Source organism: Somniosus microcephalus, unplaced genomic scaffold (assembly GCF_052327205.1).
Source record: "Somniosus microcephalus isolate GS21.2 unplaced genomic scaffold, FLI_Smic_1.0 unresolved_chr2, whole genome shotgun sequence".
NCBI classification, from domain to species: domain Eukaryota; kingdom Metazoa; phylum Chordata; class Chondrichthyes; order Squaliformes; family Somniosidae; genus Somniosus; species Somniosus microcephalus.
In genome coordinates, this window is record NW_028225180.1 from 90,141,669 (window position 1) to 90,165,050 (window position 23,382).

At 49.6% G+C, this 23,382-nt stretch overlaps 1 long non-coding RNA gene and 5 other non-coding genes across 7 annotated transcripts; all 6 read left to right on the forward strand.

The window, feature by feature from the left end:
• The first annotated feature begins 10,815 nt into the window (after nt 1–10,815).
• LOC147092991 (uncharacterized) lies at nt 10,816–22,678 on the forward strand. 2 transcript variants are annotated; one of them, XR_015075094.1, is made up of 12 exons: nt 10,843–10,873; nt 11,726–11,754; nt 12,886–12,921; nt 14,796–14,843; nt 15,462–15,508; nt 16,109–16,146; nt 17,393–17,431; nt 18,181–18,215; nt 19,105–19,213; nt 20,428–20,864; nt 21,776–21,807; nt 22,476–22,678. It is a non-coding gene; the product is annotated as an uncharacterized LOC147092991 (long non-coding RNA). The 2 variants fall into 2 exon arrangements; XR_015075093.1 differs by lacking the exon at nt 14,796–14,843 and having other exon boundaries at nt 10,816–10,873.
• LOC147092992 (small nucleolar RNA SNORD26) lies at nt 12,560–12,632 on the forward strand. The gene has a single exon (XR_015075111.1). It is a non-coding gene; the product is annotated as a small nucleolar RNA SNORD26 (small nucleolar RNA).
• LOC147092993 (small nucleolar RNA SNORD22) lies at nt 17,189–17,309 on the forward strand. The gene has a single exon (XR_015075110.1). It is a non-coding gene; the product is annotated as a small nucleolar RNA SNORD22 (small nucleolar RNA).
• LOC147092994 (small nucleolar RNA SNORD31) lies at nt 19,246–19,315 on the forward strand. Its single transcript, XR_015075108.1, has one exon. It is a non-coding gene; the product is annotated as a small nucleolar RNA SNORD31 (small nucleolar RNA).
• LOC147092995 (small nucleolar RNA SNORD22) lies at nt 21,577–21,699 on the forward strand. Its single transcript, XR_015075109.1, has one exon. It is a non-coding gene; the product is annotated as a small nucleolar RNA SNORD22 (small nucleolar RNA).
• On the forward strand, nt 21,970–22,042 carry LOC147092996 (small nucleolar RNA SNORD31). Its single transcript, XR_015075107.1, has one exon. It is a non-coding gene; the product is annotated as a small nucleolar RNA SNORD31 (small nucleolar RNA).
• Nucleotides 22,679–23,382: the final 704 nt, after the last annotated feature.

Sequence of the window (23,382 nt, forward strand, 5' to 3'; positions counted from 1 at the left end):
TGCCTCACATACTTTTATTCCTATAATAGTTTGTTTGGGGGTCCTCGTTTATTGAACCAAATTAACTGTAAATTAAATAGAACTTTAAATAAAACTTATCAAATCAAATTAAAATTGTGTTTGCCGGGGGGGGTGACGATGCACTCCGGTCTCGGAAGGCCCCTCGAGTGTGCCGGCGGACACCGCGTGTTCCATCTCCAGGGCCACCCGGGCGCGAACATAGCCGCGGAAGAGAGGCAGGCAATTGGGCCAGATGACCCCCTCGACCGCCCGCTGCCTGGACCTGTTAATGGCCACTTTGGCCAGGGCCCAGGAGCAGTCCCACGAGGAGGTCCTCCGACCCGCCCGCTCCCCTCCGCACCGGGTGACCCGAAGATCAGGAGCGTGGGTGGGACTGAAGAGTTTGTCTGGGGGTGTGGGGGTACGTATCAGAAAAAGGAAGCAATCTCTATCATGTAACTTTCAAAAGGGAATTGGATAAATACTTGAAGGGGAAAAAAATGTGCAGGGCTACGGGGAAAGAGCAGGGGGGAGTGGGACTAATTGGAGAGCTCGTTCAAAGAGGACAAAGTCCCCTCTTTGGACAGGTACCGAAAATAATCAAAAAGGCTAATGGAATGCTGGCCTTTATATCTGGAGGACTAGAGTACAAGGGGGTAGAAGTTATGCTGCAGCTGTACAAAGCCCTGGTTAGATCACACCTGGAGCACTGGGAGACCACACCTGGAGCACTGTGAGACCACACCTGGAGCACTGTGAGACCACACCTGGAGCACTGTGAGACCACACCTGGAGCACTGTGAGACCACACCTGGAGCACTGTGAGACCACACCTGGAGCACTGTGAGACCACACCTGGAGCACTGTGAGACCACACCTGGAGCACTGTGAGACCACACCTGGAGCACTGTGAGACCACACCTGGAGCATTGTGAGCAGTTCTGGGCACCGCACCTTAGGAAGGATATACTGGCCTTGGAGGGAGGGCAGCGCAGGTTTACCGGAATGATACCTGGACTCCTAGGGTTAAGTTACCAGGAGAGATTACACAAACTCGGGTTGTATTCCCTGGAATTTAGAAGGTTAAGAGGTGATCTGATGGAAGTTTTCCGGATATTAAGGGGAACTGATAGGGTGGAGAGAGAGAAACTATTTCCACTAGTTGGGGATTCCCGGACTAGGGCTCAGCTGCCTCATCCGTTCAGCTGCCGCTGCCATTTCCCGTCCTTCCCCTAGCCCACCGGGCCAAACTTCCTCTAAGGAACCCCCCCTAGCCCTGAACTCTCCAGTTTCTCTCCGATCTCTCCTCATGACCTCTCTGCGCTCATCTTGTCCATGAGACCCACTTCCTGCTCCCTCGACCCTATTCCCACCAAACTGCTGACCACCCAACTTCCTTTTCTGGCTCCCATGTTAGTGTGATGAAATATGTCATTCATCAGACTCTGTAGTTAACTGTATATACTGTATTGCCTGCTCCGGTGTTTGTACCTTGTATTGTGTATAGGGCACCGCCCCCTTTGTGTGTCGGCTCCGCCCATACCTGGCCCTACTTAAGACAAATCCAGGCTTGTCCTGCAGTAGAACAGCAGCACGCCAGGTGAAGCTAGGTGCAGCCACCGGCATCCTTTCTTTGCTAATAAAAGCCTTTGTTTTATTCTGCTAACTTCGAGTCTTGAAGTTATTGAGGCACGTCAGTTAGCTGACATTGTTAACGGCTCTCTCTCCTCAGGTACTGTCCCCCTTTCCCTTAAATCTGTCATCACCCCTCTCAAAAAAACAACCCTTGACCCCTCCGTCCTTGCAAATTACCACCCCATCTCCAACCTCCCTTTCTTCTCCAAAGTCCTTGAACGTGTTGTCGCCTCCCAAATCCATGACCATCTTTCCCACAACTCCATGTTTGAATCCCTCCAATCAGATTTCCACCCCTGCCACAGTACTGAAACGGCTCTCATCAAAGTCATAAACGACATCCTTTGTGACTGTGACAAAGGTAAACTATCCCTCCTCGTCCTTCTTGACTTCTCTGCAGCCTTTGACACGGTCGACCACTCCATCCTCCTCCAACGCCTCTCCACCGTCGTCCAGCTGGGTGGGACTGCACTCGCCTGGTTCCATTCTTATCTAATCATAGCCAGAGAATCACCTGCAACGGCCTCTCTTCCCGCTCCCGCACTGTTACCTCTGGTGTCCCCCAAGGATCTATCCTGGGCCCCCTCCTATTTCTCATCTACATGTTGCCCCTTGGCGACATCATCCGAAAACACAGCCTCAGTTTCCACATGTACTCTGATGACACCCAGCTCGACCTCACCACCACTTCTCTCGACCCCTCCATGCTCTATAAATTATCAGACTGCTTGTCCGACATCCAGTTCTGCAGGACCAGAAATTTTCTCCAATTAAATATTGGGAAGACCAAAGCCACTGTTTTCGGTCCCTGCCACAAACTCCGTTCCCTAGCAACCGACTCCATCCCTCACCCCAACATCTGTGAGGCTGAACCACACTGTTCACAACCTTGGTGTCATATTTGACCCCGAAATGCGCTTCCGACCCCATATCCACAGCCTAACAAAGACCGCCTACATCCACCTCCATAACATCGCCCGTCTCCGCCCCGCCTCATCTCATCCGCTGCTGAAACCCTCATCCATGCCTTTGTTACCTCCAGACTCGACTATTCCAACCCACTCCTGGCTGGCCTCCCACATTCCACCCTACGTAAACTTGAGGTCATCCAAAACTCAGCTGCCCGTGTCCTAACTCACACCAAGTCCCGTTCGCCCATCACCCCTCTGCTCGCTGACCTACATTGGCTCCCCATTAAGCAACGCCTCAATTTCAAAATTCTCATCCTTGTTTTCAAATCCCTCCATGGCCTCGCCCCTCCCTATCTCTGTAACCTCCTTCAGCCCCACAACCCCCTCGAGATATCGGCGCGCCTCTAATTCTGCCCTCTTGAGCATCCCTGATTATAATCGCTCCACCACTGGTGGCCGTGCCTTCTGTTGCCTGGGCCCTAAGCTCTGGAATTCCCTGCCTGAACCTCTCCGCCTCTCTACCTCTCTCCTCCTTTAAAATGCTCCTTAAAACCGACCTCTTTGACCAAGCTTTTGGTCACTTGCCCTAATTTCTCTTTATGTGGCTCAGTGTCAAGTTTTTTGTCTTATAATACTCCTGTGAAGCGCCTTGGGACATTTTACTACATTAAAGGTGCTATATAAATACAAGTTGTTGTTGTTATAGTCTAAAAATTAGAGCCAGACCTTTCAGGAGTGAAATTAGGAAACACTTCTACACACAAAGGGCAGGAGAAGTTTGGAACTCTCTTCCGCAAACGGCAATTGATGCTCGATCAATTGTTAATTTTAACTCGGAGATTGATAGCTTTTTGTTAACCAAAGGTATTAAGGGATAGGGGCCAAAGGCGGGCAGATGGAGTTAGGTCATCGATCAGCCATGATCTCATTGAATGGCGGAACAGGCTCGAGGAGCTCAATGGCCTCCTCCTGTTCCTATGGCATGATGGGCTGAATGGCCTCCTTCTGTGCTGTATCATTTTATGGTGTGGAGATGCCGGAGTTGGACTGGGGTGGACAAATGTAAGAAGTCACACAACACCAGGTTATAGTCCAACAGCTTTATTTGAAATCACAAGCTTTCGGAGCGCTGCTCCTTCACCTGACGAAGGAGCAGCGCTCCGAAAGCTTGTGATTTCAAATAAAGCTGTTGGACTATAACCTGGTGTTGTATCATTTTATGATTGCGAAGTGATACATTTTGATAGGAAGAACGAGGAGAGGAAATATAAACTAAAGGGTACAATCCTAAAGGGGGTGCATGAACAGAGAGACCTGGGGGTTTATGTGCACAAAACATTGAAGGTGGCAGGGCAGGTTGAGAAAGCGGTTAAAAAGCTTACGGGATCCTGGGCTTCATAAATAGAGGCACAGAGTACAGAAGCAAGGAAGTTATGATGAACCTTTATAGAACACTGGTTCGGCCCCAATTGGAGTATTGGGTCCAATTCTGGGCACCGCACTTTAGGAAGGATGTGAAGGCCTTAGAGAGGGTGCAGAAAAGATTTACGAGAATGGTCCCATGATTACGTGGATAGACTGGAGAAGTTGGGGTTGTTCTCCTTGGAGCAGAGAAGGTTGAGAGGAGATTTGATAGAGGTGTTCAAAATCATGAGGGGTCGGGACAGAGTAGATAGAGGGAAACCGTTCCCATTGGCGGAAGGGTCGAGAACCAGAGGACACAGATTTAAGGTGATTGGCAGAAGAACCAAAGGCGACAGGAGGAAAAACTTTTTTACTCAGCGAGTGGTTAGGATCTGGAATGCGCTGCCTGAAAGGGTGGTGGAGGCAGATTCAATCGTGGCTTTCAAAAGGGAACTGGATAAGTATCTGAAGGAAAAACATTTGCAGGGCTACGGGGAAAGGGCGGGGGAGTGGCGGGGGTGGGGTGGGTGGAGAGGGGCTGGCCGAAGTGCTCTTGCAGAGAGCCGGCACGGGCTCAATGGGCCGAATGGCCTCCTTCTGTGCTGTAACCATTCTATGATTCCATGAAACTGTGTTAATTGTTCTTTATTATTGAATAAATGTTTAGCGTACTCTTTTGTGCTAATAAATAAACTGTAACTTAACGTAAAACATTAAAGGATATTAATAAATTTAATTAAAATTCCATTCCATTGTCAGCTGTTGCTCAGTGGGTAGCACCCTCGCCTCTGAGTCAGAAGGTTGTGGGTTCACTCCAGGGACTTGTGCACATAAAGCTAGGCTGACACTCCAGTGCCGTGCTGAGGGAGTGCTGCACTGTCGGATGAGACGTTAAACCGAGGCCCCGTCTGCTCTCTCAGATGGACGTAAAAGATCCCACGGCCACTATTTCAAAGAAGAGCAGGGGGAGTTCTCCCCGGTGTCCTGGGGCCAATATTTATCCCTCAATCAACATCACTAAAACAGATGATCTGGTCATCATCACATTGCTGTTTGTGGGAGCTTGCTGTGCGCAAATTGGCTGCCGCGTTTCCCACATTACAACAGTGACCACACTTCCACCTGGAACTCGCTGCTGACGGAAGTGATGGAAGCGGACACACTCAGTGTTTTCAAGGGGAGACTGAAGAAGAGGCACTTGAGGGAAATAAACTTGCAGGGCTACGGGGATGGAGTGGGGGGTGTAGTGTATGTACCTTTAAGACAGAACTACTTTTACAGCTCCTGTATACTGTAGTACCAGCAGTGACCACACCTGTATATAAGCCTTGCGCATGCCTCTGTACCCCCAGTCTTGAGACTACCCTCCTCCAGTAAATACCTGTTTATTGTTAAGTTACAGCATCCGTGTGGTTATTGAAAAACATCATACTCTCAGAATCACGGATCTAACAGTGGCGACGAGTGTCGATTCGAATCTACCTGCAACTCTGCATTTCCCTTCGAGGATTCGCTCCGGGAGGGCAGTGTAAGAAAGTCGAGGCCAGGAACACAGGCGTCGACCACGAGCAACCGCCCAGTCGTCCGGCAGAGAGTGAACATCGCAGGGGAGGCTGTGGAGAGCCGGGCTTGGTTCCCCAGCCACGATGATCAGCAAGAGACTGACGACAGGTACAGCGCAGACCCTTCCCGGACAGCGGCGGCTGGAGCCGACCGACGGCGGAGAGAAAGCCGAGCAGCGTCGACGGGGTAAGACAGAGGGTGAAGCGCACAGGGCGCAGCCGGGGGTTGAAAACCGAGCGGCGTCGAGAAAACAAAACAAAACGGAGAGAGAGGGTAAAGCAACAGCCGGGTTCAGGACCGAGCGGCAGAAACGGAAAAAAAAAAAGAACGCGCAGAGCACAGCCAGAGCTCAAGGGCTTAACAGTGTCCGCGGGGAGAAGAAGGGAGAGCGCGGGAGACGCCATTGAGCCGCGGAGAAGGAAGAGCGTGGGAGACGCCATTTTTAGAAGCCGCAGCGGAGAAGAAGGGCGAGCGCGGGAAGGAAGGAAAGCGCGGGAGACGCCATTTTGTGCCAGTGGAGAAGAAGGGGAAGCGCGGGAGACGCCATTTTTGACAGTTAAATCACACCCAGGGATGCCGAAGAGTGGCAGTATCTCTACGTTCGACAATGAAGTCGAAGATTGGGCGACATATGTGGAACGTATTGAGGTGTACTGCAGGGCAAATGAAGTGCCAGATGCTAGGAAAGCACTGGTTTTGTTAAATTCCACGGGTGCAAAAACTTACGGGTTACTGCGAAATCTAATAACCCCAGAGAAGCCGGTGAACAAGAATTTCGAAAGCATAGTAGAAATCCTACAGGACCACTTAAACCCCACACTGCTGCTGATAGCAGAATGATTTAAGTTCCATAAAAGGAACCAACACAAAGATGAAAGCAATGCTGTGTACCTAACGGAACTGCGCAAGCTATCGAAACACTGCCAGTTTGGAGCGGGACTAGCAGATACGTTAAGGGACAAGTTTGTGTGTGGGCTACAAAGTGAAGGAACCCAGAAACGGCTTCTATCAGAAAAGGATCTTACGCTGGACAAGGCTTTCAGTATGACAGTATCACACGAAGCAGCCGCAAGGGGCGCTGCAGAGATACAACGGAGACCGCAAGAATATGGCACCAATGAAATGTCATATGGAACAGGGAAGTGCTATCGCTGCAGCAGAACAACACATGACCAGAAGGATTGTTGGTTCAAGGACCAAGTGTGCAGACAGTGTGGAAAAGCAGGACACATAGCAAGAGTCTGCAGGTCTGGGAAGAAAACCAACAGTAAGAAATCTCCACAGGAGAAGTACAAAAAGGTACACCAGGTGATGGACAGTAGTTCAGACGAACAGAAAAGTGACACAGACTCCGGAAGCAAGGAGCTGGGTTGTCTGAAACTACATAAGGTAACCAAAATGGAGGATCACCAGACTATCTGGGTTACACTCAAGATAGACGGAGTCCAAGTGAAAATGGAATTGGACACAGGATCAGCCCTAACAGTCATAAACCAAAGGGACTACAAGTGGCTATTTTCAAATATACCCTTGAAAGCTACAGAGATTGTCTTGAAGACGTACACGGAGCAAAAAGTCTACCCCAAAGGAAAAATAAGGGTGAAAGTGATATATAAAGGCCAGGAAATACCTAAAATGGATATATATGTATTGCCAGATGGAGGACCACCACTGCTAGGACGTGAATGGATCCGGAAGATACAATTAGATTGGCATTCCATACAGGCACTGAAGGTTGAGGCCAAAAACGATGACGACGTCACACCTGGACGACTGTCAAAAATGCTAACTGACGCAAAAGAAGTGTTCCAGGAGGGACTCGGAACACTAAAAGGCATAACAGCAACGATTAAAATAGAGGAAAATGCAAGCTCAAAGTTTCTTAAGGACAGACCAGTGCCTTATGCGATCAGACCAGCTGCCGAAGCAGAGCTGGAAGGGTTGGAACGTTCAGGAGTACTGTCCAAAGTGGACTGGAGCGAGTGGGCTACACCCATCGTTCCCGTAATGAAGAGGTCGTTGAGTAATATGCCTGGGGAACCAAAGAAGGTCCGCATCTGTGGGGATTTTAAGGTGACAGTGAACCCAGTCCTTCACACGGTACAATATCCGCTTCCACGAATTGAGGATATTTTCGCCTCGCTATCTGGAGGTAAACGCTTCACCAAAATTGATCTAGCCCAGGCGTACTTGCAAATGGAGGTAGAAGAAGCTTCGAAACAATACCTTACAATTAACACTCATAAAGGTCTCTATCAATATAACCGGCTGGTGTTCGGGGTAGCATCGGCTCCGGCTATCTGGCAAAGGGCAATGGATCAAGTCCTGCAAGGGATTCCAGGGACCCAGTGTTATTTGGATGACATCCTGGTCACGGGCGAAAATGACAGCGATCACCTCTCCAACTTGGAGAAGGTGCTCACCAGATTAAAGGAGTATGGGCTACGAGCTAATCGCCACAAGTGCGAGTTTTTCCAGAAACAGATCTCGTATTGTGGCCACGTCATCGATGAAGAGGGGTTACATAAGTCCCCTGAAAAGATTGAGGCAGTAGTCAAGGCTCCAGCACCGGAAAATGTGTCACAACTGAGGTCGTTCTTCGGGCTGGTAAACTACTACCACAAGTTCTTACCAAATTTGCCCACGGTATTACACCCACTGAACACCCTACTGCAAACAGGGGTACCATGGAAGTGGAATGACGAACATAGACGAGCTTTCCAGAAGTGTAAAGAATTGATCACATCAAAAGAGGTGTTGGCCCATTTCAACCCAGCACTACCAATTCGTTTGGCATGTGATGCATCACCCTATGGTATTGGAGCGGTGCTGTCGCACAAATTCCCAGACGGGTTGGAGAGGCCAGTAGCCTTTGCGTCTCGGTCACTAACCTCAGCTGAGCGCAACTACGCCCAGATTGACAGGGAGGCCCTCAGCCTAGTATGGGGAGTAAAAAAATTCAACCACTATCTGCATGGGCAGAAGTTCACCTTGCCGATTGACCACCAACCACTTGTCTCCATCTTTAATCCTAAGAAGGGCGTTCCAGTGATGACTGCACAACGGTTACAAAGATGGTCCCTGTTTCTAGGGGCGAATCAATATGAAATAGAATATAAAGGCACGAAACAGCATGGAAACGCTGATGGGCTATCGCGCCTGCCACTGCCTACTGTGGAGGAAGCACCAGCAGTGGACCCTATCGAGCTATTTTATTTGTCAATAATTGAACGATTGCCAGTAACGAACGCGGATATAGAGAAGGAGACCGCAATGATCCGACGCTGTCTCGGGTATATGATTTGACGGTGAGGGGGTGGCCAACACATGGCGACTCACTGTTGCCAGCATTCTCATCCAGAAGAGAACAGCTGTCAGTATGCCAGGGGACAGTGATGTGTGGATCCAGAGTGGTGATTCCACCCAAGTTAAGGGAGAGAGTGCTAAATGAGCTACATGAAGGTCATCTGGGGGCAATGAAAATGAAAAGCCTTGCTAGGGCTTATGTGTGGTGGCCGGGAATCGATCAACAAATCGAAGACCTAACCAAGAGCTGCTCAGGATGCCAGAAGGTCCAAAATGCACCACCACATGCCCCTCTACACCCATGGGAGTGGCCCTCCTCTCCATGGCAACGGGTGCATATTGATTTCGCTGGTCCATTCATGGACTCAATGTTCTTAATAGCAGTGGATGCTCATTCGAAGTGGCCTGAGGTGATAAAAATGTCCTCAACCACTACAGAGAAAACGATTGCAGTCCTACGGACCATATTTGCCAGAAACGGCTTGCCAGAGCAGATTTGCTCTGATAATGGACCACAGTTTGTGTCCGAAGAGTTTCGAAAATTTATGAGAAGGAATGGGGTAAGGCATTACACATCCGCCCCGTATCATCCAACCACAAATGGATTGGCTGAGAGGTTCGTACAAACCTTTAAGAAGGCGATAAAGGCCATGTGCGACGATGAAATTCCACTACAGCATAAGGTGGACAATTTCTTATTAGCCTACCGAAACGCGACACATGCAGTTACCAACCAGACCCCGGCCATGATGTTCTTTAACCGAAGGTTGAGATCTCGTCTGGACTTGCTCAGACCAAATGTGCGAAGAAATGTTGAGGACAAACAATTCCAGCACATCAATGAGAAGCCGACAAGGAGCTTCAATGTAGGACAACCAGTCTTGGCCCGTGACTACCGAACAGAGAAGTGGCAACCCGGAACGATATGCACAAGGCAGGGGCCATTAATGTACACAGTGGATGTCGGGGAGAACATTGTGAGACACCACGTCGATCAGATCTTAGCGTCACAGGAACGAGTCAACCCCATGTCTCGAGTACCTGGAGATGAACCCGACATACCGGTAGCATCTACCTCAGAACCAGTAGCAGTGGAAACTGATGAACTACCCGATGAAAAGGGGCCAGAATCGCCTCCGCACCAAGAACAAGAACCTCAGGAAAGGCGCTATCCCGAAAGGGTCAGGAAGCCGCCCCAAAGACTGAATCTATAAATGGACTATTGTTGTTTAATGTACATGTTAAAGTGTTAATTGTTATTTGAATATTAGGGGTACTACTAATCTAAAAGGGGAGGAATTGTAGTGTATGTACCTTTAAGACAGAACTACTTTTACAGCTCCTGTATACTGTAGTACCGGCAGTGACCACACCTGTATATAAGCCTTGCGCATGCCTCTGTACCCCCAGTCTTGAGACGACCCTCCTCCAGTAAATATCTGTTTATTGTTCAGTTACAGTATCCGTGTGGTTATTGAAAAACATCATACTCTCAGAATCACGGATCTAACAGGGGGGGAATGGGTCTGACTGGATTGGCTCTACAGAGAACCGGCGCAGACGCGAGGGGCCGAATGGCCTCCTTCTGTGCCGTTACGACTCCGTGACCGGTACTTCATTGGCCGTAAAGTGCTTTGGGACGTCCGATGGTCGTGAAAGGCGCTGTATAAATGCAAGTCTTTCTTTAAATGCTTAGTGTGAAGTCAGTGCAGTGAGTGGAGATCCCATTCTGGCCCTGGGGGGACACTAGAGGGGCCAAATGGCCACTCAATTGGGCGCCAAAACCAGTTGACCCGGAAGTGATGGTGTGAAAATCAACCTTTCAACAAGAACAGCAAAAAATGGCCCTGGTCAGATTTGAAGATGGAGAAATTAATTAATTATTAATTTTGCCACCGACGCTGAATGAAATAATACGGAGCTGGTTTTTAAAAAATAATAATTGAAAGAAACATGATGAAGGAGCGGGCTTACCCAGCATGCTCGCTGCGGCCTATAAAACGCGTGACCGGCCGGGGCCTCGGCCATTTTGTCGCCGCATCCTCGGCCTGAAGGTGAGTGAAGGAGGCCCGGGGGCGGACAATCCGCCGCCATCATGCCGCCCCGTCGCGCTTTTCGCACCCATTGACGGCTCGGCAGCTTGTGCCGCCGCCTAGTTTCCAACCTCCGGGGTTATTTCCCGCCGATGGGCCGCCGCTCTCTCCGTGATGATCACTTTTCACAGACCTGTAATGACACAACCCGTGATTATTGCTAACGATGTTTTCTGAGATGAGAGCTGCCCCGTTTGTAATTTGGCGGAACTTTTTTCTTTTGAGCCCCCCAAAAAACTTACATTTAAAATTAATTTTTTTTATAAAAGAGGAGAAATATTGAACATAAATTGGGGGTTTTTCCTCTGCATTCTCCTGTTGATTTCCATTCTGGAGTCTCCTTAAATCTCGAGCACTTTTGCCTGGTTTAAAAAAAAAAGTAGTTCCAGAAGGCAAATGCTTCGACTTCAATTTCAAAAGGGAATTGGATAAGGACCTGAAGGGGGGGGAAAAATGTGCAGGACTATGGGAAAAGGGGAGTGGGACTGGCAGAGAGCCAGCATAGGCTCGAAGGGCCGAATGGCCTCCTGCGCTGTAACCATGCTATGATTCTGTAACTTGGGAAGATTATTTTTGCTTATTAAAGGTTTGCATGCAGCCTATAAAGATTCGCCGCTTTAAATGCTGGAATCTTTCTGTTTTGCGTTTAGCAGCTTTGCAAACTCACTCTGGGGACGTGCTCCGAAGTTAACGTCCCCACTTTGCAGTTTGCTGAACGGTTTTTGGGTCTAACGAGCTTCGGTGCGGTTTTGTAAAGGGTGATTAGGGACTTGCCGACCCATGGGGCATTCTAATTCTGTTCTTGTATTTCAGACGCAGTCAGGATGGTGTTACTGGAACAGGTAACTTTCTTGTTCTGTTTATACTTCTGTATATACATTATTAATAGATGCATTTCAGGGGAAGCTAGATAAACACAAGGGAGAAAGGGGTATGTTGATGGGGTTAGATAAAGTAGGGTGGGGGGAGGTGCCTGTATAGCGCAAACTCTAGTAAAGACCATTTGGGCTGAAGGGCCTGTTTCTGTGCTGTGCTTTTGATGTAGTTAGTTAAGGATAGTGCTGTGCAGTAAGAGCAGGAACACAGTGTAAACTTTGAGCAGTGTTCTCACTCAAGCTTTGGTGATAGGTGCACTTGGCATTAAGAGTAGGCTGTACGGCCCCTCGAGCCTGCTCCGCCATTCATTAAGATGGCTGATCATCGACCTCCACTCCACTTTCCCGCCCGATCTCCATATCCCTCGATTCCCCTAGAGTCCAAAAATCTATCGATCTCAGTCTTGAATATACTCAACGACTGAGCCTCCACCGCCCTCTGGGGTAGAGAATTCCAAAGATTCACTGCCCTCTGAGTGAAGAAATTCCTCATCTCGGTTGTAACTGGCTGACCCCCTTACCCTGAGATGGAGAGGTTTAGGGTGTGGGGAGAGTTGAGGTTGCACTGATTTGAGCACCAGGATTTTGGATGGGTGGGGGGAATAGATGGGAAGCTGATGAGGACTGGGGTAGTGTTGGATAGCACACGGTTCAATGTGTGACCTCCCTTGCCCCGCCATTAATTCTGCCAGCCTCGAGCACATTCAGGGTTATGGATCACTCTGCAAGTAGTGAAAGTTCTCTGGGCTGGATTGGGGCAGCATGTTCAGTGTTACAAAGATGATTTCTATGAACTCTCTCTTTCTGCATGTACCATGTAGAAGTTTCTCTGCGAACTGAGTAGCACTGAGCTGCCCCTGCCCCCCATGACAATTAAAAGATTGTTGGGACAGCCAAATTTTCTTTAAAAAAGTGCATCACTGCTTGATGCACAGCCCCTGCCTGGGGGGTTCACCAGTTCTAGCAGATGCTGACTCCTCCCATTAATCGGCCTGGATTTCAGTTTGGACAGTCTTCTCGTTGTTTGCACGGGGATCCTAACTGGAAGTCTGTGACACTCAAACTGCTGAAATGATTCAACTGTCTTAATTCTTGCAGGTTCCATTGGCTCCAGTCTTGGCTTGTCCTCTTGAGGTGAGTGTCTTCTCATCTACAAAATCTATCTATAATCGTATAAACCCATTTAAATCCTGTAAATTGGGGATCTGCACTGTCTGAGGGGTGTCGCCACTTGCTCAATGCAAAACTAGGGGCCATAAATGCAAAGCAAGTCACTTATAAATACAAGATAACAACAGAAAATGCTGGAAATACTCAGCAGGCCAGGCAGCATCTGTGGAGAGAGAAAACAGTTAGTTTCAGGTCTGGGACCCTTCAGAAGTGGAAAAAGCTGGAGATGTAACGGGTATTAAGCAGGTGCAGAGATGGGGGGCAGGGGAGGGAAGGAATTGAAAGAACATACTGTGAAAATATTGCAAATGGGAATGGCAAAATCATACAGCATGAAAAATGGGGGCAGGGATTATTATCTGAAATTGTTGAACTTGATGGAGTCCGGAAGGCTGTGAAGTGCCTAATTGAAAGATGAGGTGCTGTTCCTCGGGCTTACGCTGAGCTTCCATGGAACAATGTAAGAGGCTGAGGACAGAGGTCAACGTGGGAGTGGAGCGGAGAATTAAATTGACAAATGACCGGAAGCTCGGGGGTCACCCTTACGGACTGAACGGAGGTGTTCTGCAAAGCGGTCGCCCAATCTGTGTTTGGCCTCCCCAATGTAGAGGAGACCGCATCGTGAGCAGCGAATACAGTATACTAGATTGCAAGAAGTACAAGTAAACCGATGCTTCACCTGGACAGTGGGAAGGGCAGGTGTTGCATCTCCTGTGCTTGCACGGGAAGGTGCCAGGTGAAGGAGACAGGGTGTCGTGGAGGGAGCGGTCCCTTCGGAATGCTGAAAGGGGAGGTGAGGGGGCGTTGTTTGGTGGGGGGATCACGTTGGAGATGGCGGAGGATGATCTGTTGAATGTGGAGGCTGGTGGGGTGAAAGGTGAGGACAAGTGGAACCCTATTGTGGTTCTGGGAGGGGGTGGGGTGAGAGCAGAAGTGTGGGAAATAGAACGGACACGGTCAAGGGCCGTGTCAACCGCAGTAGAGGGGAATCCTCGGTTGCTTCACTTAAAAATCCAGTTGGGGAAATGAGAGCGGTTAGAATGTGAAACGCTACCACAGGGAGTGGCTGAGGCCAAAAGCAAACTAGGTGAGTACATGAGAGAAAGGGGACTCGAAAGATGTACTGAAGGTGAGTCGGATGGAATGGGAGGAGGCTGGTGTGGTGCATAAACACCAGCACAGAGGAGTTGGGCCGAATGGCCTGTCTGCTGAACTTACTATGTCATTTGCGAGGGTATTTTTTGCAAACTTTACCTAACAAATGTTCTGCAGTGCAGCATTTAGGAACTGCTGGGTCAGTTTAAACACCTTGTGTGTTTTGCTGAAGTTCAGGTGAGCAGAAGAGGGGGGGGGTTTTAAACCTCTGGTACTTTTAAGGACTTGGCTCTTTCTGCAAATTGGGGGAATGTGCCTGGACTGCAAGTGAAATAACACAACCTTACCCGGAGGGCAGGTTATTGAGAGTTTTATGGAAGCTCATCCTGTATCCTCGGGTCTGTGGGTCACTGCTCCTCTCCAGGGCCAGCAGCTCTAGCTCGCCCTTCCTTCCCGCTTTGTCCTGTTTGAATCTTGTGGGCCTGTTTGTTTGCAGTGGGCTGTGTGCACCATTCTCTGTGTTGAAGGATCTGGTCAGCCGGGGGGGGGGTCCTGTGTAGTGATGTGGCCTGAAACTGTTGTTCCAATGATGATAAATAACCGACAAGCATATATCTGAACAAGAGTTGATGCCGAACTTGTGCTGAGGACAGCAGTAGGCACCCGATCTTGTGGGTAATTGTCGGGCGGGCACTGATTGTAACACTTCTGTTTCTTCCCCCCCCCCCCCCCCCCTCTGGCAGGCTCTGGGTTGGACGTGACCAAGTTCTGACGAGCTCTCTCTGCCTCAGGTAGGAATTGTGCGCTGGGACGTAGTCGTAGGCAGGACAGTGTAACTGGGCTCGCCCTCCTAGAGCTGCTGCCAGCTCGCCAGTGTTGTCACTAGCATTTCAGTACTACAACAGTATGTCAGGGGGGTGTAACACTCTGATTCTACCCATCGAAGCTGCACCCGTCTCTGGAGGGAGCCACTTCGAGCTGTGTGAGTTTACAGCACCAGAGACCAGGTCTATGCTTCCCTTTCTCCCACATCCAAATTTCCCCTTGAACATTTCTATGCTACTCGACTCAAGCACGTCATGTGGTAGAGTTCTATTAACGAGCAGCTCCGTGCCAATTTTAATGCACGTCAATGAATGCACTGAGCCCAGTGATCAACGCCAAGTGAATTCAGGAACCCAGTGCCCTGACATGTACTGAAATATCCCTAGTGACCGTGCTGGAATTCACTGCTCTGCTCTGTGACAGGTGTTGCCTGCTCCAAATGATGACTTTTAATGTAGTCTCGTTCGTCTGATACTTGGTGCTGAACAAAAGCATGGTGGAGTGCTGATAGAGCAGCTGATCAGACGGCGGGCTGAGGCGGGGGCTCTTGCTTGGTATTGAGCATGTTGTCTCCTTGTTTGTAGGCCACCTGACAGCAACCTGGAGTGATGCCACGAAGGACACGTGATGGGTGAGTGAAGACTCAATGGGGCTCTTGTCTGGAAATGGGAGAGTCCAGCAGCTTTGTCATTCTGATGTGGGAGGGAGGCAGGGAGATGTGCTGAGCTCACTGTCTTCGCCTTGCCCTTGCTGCCGAGCTTCCAGGCTGTGCTGAGTTACTGCGGGGCTTAGGGGAGTGCTACCACTAGAATAGGGAGAGGAAAATCGGCCACCCGCCGCTGGGCATTCCATCTGGCTTGGTGATGCCCCCATGACTGAATAGCTTGCTAATTTTAGGGTCCTCTGATGAGACTCCAGCGAGGACTTCACAACAAGGGGGGGGAGGATTGCTTGGCCACGGCGGTGTTAAATTTAGTTAACATGCTCCTAGGGTACCACCCTGGGTGCGCTCGGTCCTGTAGTCTTTCGGGTTGTTAAAATTCAAGAGCTGCACGCTGGCAAAAGGTTTGAAAGGATGATAATGGGCGTTAGCCTGTGAGTGGACGACACACTGTCGAGTGATACACTGAAGTCACCAAAGCCCTGATTGAACCAGCTGGCCTTCACGGTGTCTCCTCCTCCGCGCCACCTCCCCGCACCTTTTTATAAACCACTCGTGTTCTCTTTTCAGGTGCAGTTCCGCAGTGCGGGGAAAAGCGGCGAGGCTGTGTAAGTAACGCTCGTCTCCGGGGAATTCTGTTATCAGACCCGTGAGCGATGGTGACCGTGGCATAGTCATATAAGAGTTATACAGCAGAGAGAGGCCCATCGTGTCCGCGCCGGCCATCAAGCCCTGTCTATTCTAATCCCATTTTCCAGCACTTGGTCCGTAGCCTTGTATGCTATGGTGTTTCAAGTGCTCATCTAAATGTTTCTTGAATGTTGTGAGGGTTCCTGCCTCTACCACCCTTTCAGGCAGTGAGTTCCAGATTCCAACCACCCTCTGGGTGAAAATTTTTCCTCAAATCCCCTCTAAACCTCCTGCCCCTTACCTTGAAACTATGCCCCTGGTTATTGACCCCTCTACTAAGGGGAAAAGTTTTCTATCTACCCTATCCATGCCCCTCATAATTTTGTACACCTCAATCAGGTCCCCCCTCAGCCTTCTCTGCTCCAAGGAAAACAATCCCAGCCTGTCCTGTCTCTCCATAGCTGAAGCGCTCCAGCCCAGGTAACATCCTAGTCAATCTGCAGGACCCCATCTCTTTTCCCCCCCCCCCCCCACCGTTCAAGACCTCTGCCCCAAGCTGGCAGTTTCTAGGATATGTCCCAACGCACAGTAAGCCCTTTGTGTCAGTGCAGGACATAGAAACATAGAAGATAGGAGCAGGAGTCGGCCATTTGGCCCCTCGAGCCATTCAATGCGATCATGGCTGATCATCCAAATTCAGTACCCGGTCCCTGCCTTCTCCCCATACCCCTTGATCCCTTTAGCCTTAAGAAATATATCCAACATCCTTGCCTTCTCTCACTGGGGTTGGCTAATCACTGGCTGAGTCCAGTCAGGTTGGCACAGCTTGGGGCTCGATTGCCCACCATGCCTGTGCCGCCTCTCTAGTCACAGCCCTGCGAATTGAATCTCCTAAATCCCTTTTGAAAGTCCCACCTGCCCTTTTCGGGCAGCGTGTTCCAGATCACAACAACTCGCTGCGTTTAATAAAGTTGCGGAGCTGGGAATTTTTTCCCCACGGCCCCTCCTTACCGGGATTTGTCCTAAGGATGACTTTGTCTGCATCTTACACACCGTACGGAGCCAGAACCTGCAACGGTGAACCCACTGGTTCCCGCGGCGTGAAATGAGGACAGCCTGTTCTCTGAACGGTCTGATGGGACCCACCCTCCCCGGTGCTGCTGCTGGGTGGAGGCGGGTCAGGAGGAGAGCGCTCGTCTCAACACTGTGCCCTTTTTTTCTTAGGTGACTGAAGACGACCGGGACTGCTGACGAGAATATCAGGTGAGTAGCGTTTCTAACGGAATGGGCAGCGTCGCCTGTTGGTTTTGGCTGTGACCTTGAAGGCAGTAAATTTGGGCTGGTTTAGTCGGTCAGGCCAGGGGGTTTTCAGCCCCCAGCTCCAGGCTTGTGGTGTGCAAACACTGTTCGGGCATGCACTGTGGCAACAGTTAACTTTTTTGTCACTAAGGCTTCCTTGTGTAGCTTCGGGCAGCGAGTGCTTTGCTCCATTCCTGCCCGCTTTCTGAAGGCAATCCTGCGGAACAGATTCGCTGTCCTCTGCCCGGCTCACTCACTGTCGGCACTGGCAAGCTATTCAACTTGATGGGCATCACATCTATTCTCTTTTTCCCCCCCCCCCCCCCCCCCCCCAAGCTCATTATTCAGTCCAAGTGGCGCTGAGGCCAACTGTAACTCCTGTCCGTGTTCCTCTGAGAGGAATCAGAGCCAAAAACTCTCTTCCTTCGGCTTGCTATCTGTCGGTTAGTTCAGGACAGATAGGGATGGGTCCCCAGGGTGTGTTTAAACACGAGTGTGTTTGCCTCGCGAGGCTGGTGTCACGAGGTCTGTTCTCATAGGCGATGCTGCTCTTTCTACCAACACCCAAGTCCAGTGATGATCATCCTTAGCTCACTTTGACCCTGTGTGAAAAGAGACTAGAACACCCTGAGTGACTGACTCCAGGCTCTGCTTTGGATTTCAGGGACTCTGTTGATTTAAGTTGCTAACGATCCTTTGTTGTTCCCTTTCAGCTCAAACGCTGCGACGGTGGCCTCCCACTGACTCGGTGAGTGTTTCTGGTTTGATAACCCGTGCATGTTCCAGAACAGAATTCATCCCCCAACACTAGCTGGCTGATTTCCCTCCTGGCTCATGGGGCGGGGGAGAATTCACCGTTATAGAAATGATTGCACAGGAGGAGGCTGTTTGGCCCCTCCTGCCTGTGCTAGTGATGGGTCCTCTCCCTGCAATCCCCCTCTACAGTCTCTGTCTCAGTCCCTTGTGGTAACTAAATCCCAGTGATAAATTGTCACAACTCCTGCCCTGGGGCTGCAGTATTTGCAGCCGCTGTTCCGTACAAAATTTCATAATTCTGCTTCCCAGCTGAATTATCATGGCAGTATTGTAGGGAAATGACAAGGTTGTGGCTCAGGGTCTCTCTAGCCTTGGAGCAGAAGGTTGTAGGTTCAAGCCCCACTCCAGAGACTTGAGCATAAAATTCAGGCTGACACTCCCAGTGCCAGTACTGCACTGTCGGAGGGGCAGTGCTGAGGGAGCGCCGCACTGTCGGAGGGGCAGTGCTGAGGGAGCGCCGCACTGTCGGAGGGGCAGTGCTGAGGGAGCGCCGCACTGTCGGAGGGGCAGTGCTGAGGGAGTGCAGCACTGTCGGATGGGTGGTACTGGGAGTTCTTCCTGGGGCCAATGCTTATCCCTGCCGTAAAGTGCTTTGGGATGTCCTGAGGTTCTGAAAGGCGCTGTAGAAATGAGAGTACCTGCTTTATTTGAACCTTTTCATGCTGCAGTAATGATGATTTTTACTTGTGGGATCTCGTTCGACTGAACAATGTGATGTTACCAAAAGAAAACATCTGATGCAGCATAGACTGGGCTGTGCCGGAGTGTCTTCAGGTGAAACAAGCTGTGTGGTGATTGCTTCTTGTCTCCTTCCACTACAGGGGTAGCGGATGTTGGGATCTTCTGCATTAAACCAGGTGGGATCTGATCTCGCCACGCTGAGCGGGGGGATGGGTCGTGGCGCATCGAGAGACTCCGCTGGTCGCCCAGGTGAGTGGCATTTGGTGCGCGCTGTGTAACTTGGCTCTCGTGATGACTGCATTACCGCCCCAGTCTGATTGTAAAGTGACTGAGTGGTATATGTGATAAATCTGATTGATTGCCATCTGAAGGCAGACTTGCATGGGACGAGGGGTGTCTAGCTGGAAGCCAGGGTTCTACATTCTTACAAACGCGTGCACACGTTATCTTCCATTGGCAGCAGCTTGGGTGGCACGTGCAGGCCCTCCCGCATGGTGTGCTGCACCTTGGAGCAAACATTGTGCACAGTACTCGCTTTCCAACGAGGATCACTGCATGCAGTCGATAACAGGAGGCTCTGTCTGCTTGCTGGTCCACAGGGTGCTTAGTAACCGGGACTTCACAGCAGCAATGTTCCACAGCACGCCCTGCTTGTCCCTTGTCTTTATGCCTCCCAAACATCTACTGAACAACAAATAAGCCGAGTCGTGTTGGCTTTGTGACTGGCTCTGCCTCCACTCATGGGAGGCTGAGACCCCCTCCCCACCCCACTGTTACTGCAGAACGTGCTGTCCTTCGGGTAGATGTTGGGCTAAGGGAGGAAGGTGGGGCTGGTATTTTGGAAGGCTTGACATTAGCTGAGAAAAGGGCAGCCTGCAGTCTGTCGAAAGGTGCCGGTCTTGTCCTCTGTTCTAAACCGAGCATATTCTTTCTCGCAGGTAGTGATGGCCGATGTTCCTGAAACACTATAAAGCGGCTACTTTAGGATCGCAGTAAACGGCCACTGCACCTTCCTGTAAGGGGTTTTCGATCGACGAGGTCTCTCTCGCTCTCTTGCACAGTAGTTTACCGAGTGGTTTGACGCACTCACCCCTTAGGTTCTTTACACTAGACTTTTAGCCAGGAACTACAATGCAGAGAATACTCTTAACACCAAGTTTAATCAAACAAAATGAAATTTTATTGCATAAAAGAAAATTTGAATGTAAGCCAATAAGGTACATGGGAGGGAAAAACAAATCATAATACAGTACTAACCAACATATCTACAGGCATATTATGCTTTACAAGGTTCATCATGAAATAGGGAAGCACACGGAACATCGAGGGACAACAACTCATTGTTAATTATTCCCCAAAAATGCCCACCCCTAAACCTAGCTAGATTAGATTGAGGGGCCAGAAACATGCTCACCAATCCCAATTAGAAACAATTTTTGAAGTTTGCGTTTTGGTCCTCTCAGGTGTCCTGTCTTCACGTGGTCAGCGGAACGCAGCAGGCTGCAACACTCTTCTTTCCCTCGAGGTGATGGACTCGGACAGGCTGGATGTTAGCAGGCCTGGACATCAACTGTCTGACCATTTTCATATAGGTTTCTTCTTGTCTCGTCAGTGTCCCGGGGTTGGTCGATGACCTCCCGACAGTTACCCCCCCGGGGCTGGATGCTGACTCGATCTCCCCTCTCGAACTGCTCCGAACTCGAATCTCGATCCTCCGTCGTCTCCACTCAACTCTGCACTCATGAAGCTGATGCTCCTCAATGGCTACTGAAAACCCAATGGTCTCCGGTCCCAATTCTCTCTCCGGACTCCAATCCGAATTCCTCCTTCTACCTTTCAACGCTACCCCAGGACTCCGTTATACTTTTCTGTGGAGGCCCTTACCTCCCGCCAAATCAAGGTTAGTCTTTGTTTAACTTTTGGCGGGCTTGTAGCACAGCAGGGTAGTCTTTGTTTTTAAAGTACCTTCGGGATTGCTGGTAACTGCCATCTCTGTATTGTCTTTAATGTCCCTCTTCGAACTTGAATCTGTTGCCCTTTGGGTAAACATTTAGATGGCCTTTATCTACAGGCCGATCGGATCTGCATCCAATCTGTATGTATGGGGCTCTGTCTGGTTTTGTTTTCTCTGAAACTGCCTTCCAGAACTTACTGTGGGCTGAATCCACAAAAGCTGTCTGGGGACTGCAGGAACCATTTTAAAATGTCCCAAAAGCTGGCCACGGGGTCTGGCGGCAATTTTGTGTCCCTTTTTCTGGGCTTCTTTTAAAACAGTCTTTAAAATTAAGGCCTTTTCTGCCAATAGACCCTTACAGGACAATGTTCAATTTTGCGAATTCTACATTCCTGAGCCCATTGGGGCTGCAGTCAGGATCCTGTGACAGGTGAGCCCTCAATTTAAAAGATTGTTCCTCATCGTTAGTGAGTCCTGTGAACATGGTGGGAAAACTTACCATTCCAAATCCGAACATGCCGTGGGGGAGCAATTAGTTTGAAATGCTCGTGTGCGTCTCTGCTTCACTCTACGCACTGGATGAAGGGAGGAGGACCCGTTAATCTGTGTTAATTGGCGGTAAAGAGCTTTATTCAGCCACAGTTTGCGTATAGCCGAGTCCCAAGGATGAGAATACTGCATCTTATGTGCTTCAAGGAGCCAGAACCTGCAAAGGTGAACCCACTGGTGCCTGCAGCATCGAAAGAGGAGACACTGTTCACTTGGAACTGTCTGATGGGACTAGGGTGTGTTTTCCAGCTGTTGGTGTTTTACTGCAGAGACCCCAGACTGAGTAATGTGTCCTTTATACTTTGCAGGTGTTGGCTGGAGTGAGAGGTTGGACTACAAGGTGAGCTGGTTCAAAAATTCCTTACCGTGTGTTTTGCAGCACACTATGTTCTATCGAGCAAAGTTGCCTCCCCTCCAGTGCTGAATCTGTGTACAGCACCACACAGACACGCTCAGGCAGTGTGTGGCACTGGCGTTTTGAGTAGTGAATGAGGTGGCTAGGTTTGAATATGATGACTCATGTTACCGCCCCAGTCTGACTTATCCAGTGACTGATTGGTATGTTCTGATTCACACCAGCAAGAAAATGCCCTGAGTGTGCAACCCCCCACGTGCAAGAGCCAGTAACGGATTTGATAGAAACTGTGGGGAGTCTAGAACAAGGGGGCGTAACCTTAAAATTAGAGCCAGGCCATTCGGGGTGATGTCAGGAAGCACTTCACACAAAGGGTGGTGGAAATCTGGAACACCCCCCAAAAAGCTGTTGAGGCTGGGGGTCAATTTGAAAATTTCAAAACTGGGATTGATAGATTTTTGTTGGGTGAGTGTATTAAGGGTTACAGAACCGAGGCAGGTGGATGGAGTCAAGATACAGATCGGCCACGATCTGAGTGGCTGCTTCCTGTTCCTATCGCCGACCGCTCAAATAGTCCTGAATATAAGTTAGAATGTGCGAGAGTAGACGAAGAACGCTTGTTACATTAGTGTTTACTGATCATCTTTTCACAGGCGCGACGGGGAGCGGATGAGTTTACGACACTGCATCATCACTTGGCCACGGGCTGAAGTTGCGAATTCATACCATTGAGTGGACGCTGCCTCTACAGTTCCTGCTTATTGAAGTGACCTGTACTGAAATGTATAAAGCATTGTGATCTGTATTTGACTTGTCAAATCATTTTTAATTGAAATAAAATTGAATTATTTTTCAACTCTTGTCCAGTAAGTGAATAACAGATCAGAAAAGTGGTGTAGCAGTGCCTGCATTTTTAATGTAGAAACATTAGTTGCTATAAGGGCAGTCGTACTGCATTATAGACCTCCAAATGGTTAAGAGGGAGATTAAAGAGGAAACATGTAGGATCGCAGAACAGTAACCTCCAGTTTCAATCCCTGGCCCGTGCTGGGTTACTTGATCTACAGTTGGCCTATGATTAGTGGCATTCACAACTCGTACTCCTCCAAATAAGAGGTGTTACTATGGGAACCGTGCCTTTTTGTGGAGCAGTCTTTGCTCTGGTCCCCGTCCCATCTCTTTCTGGTATATCAATGACTATCGGTGCCGTTTCCTGCTCTTTCCCTGAGCTGGAAAATTTCATTCGCTTTGCTTCCATCTTTGACTTTTCTGCCTCAGTTTCTGGGGATAGGCCATTGACAAACATCCACTATAAGCCCACTGACTCCCACAGCTACTTGGGCTACACTACTTTTCCCCCACCACCCTGTTTCCTGTAAGGACTCTCCCATTCTTCTAGTTTCTTTGTCTCCACCACCTTCCATACCTGTGCTTCTGATAGTCTTTTTCCTCAACTGAGGATTCCCTGGTTGACAGCCCTTGACTGTCCCTTCCCTGCACTTTTCTCACCCCTTCCCCTCCCCCCCCCCCCCCTTTCAGCATTCAAAAGCAACTGTTCCC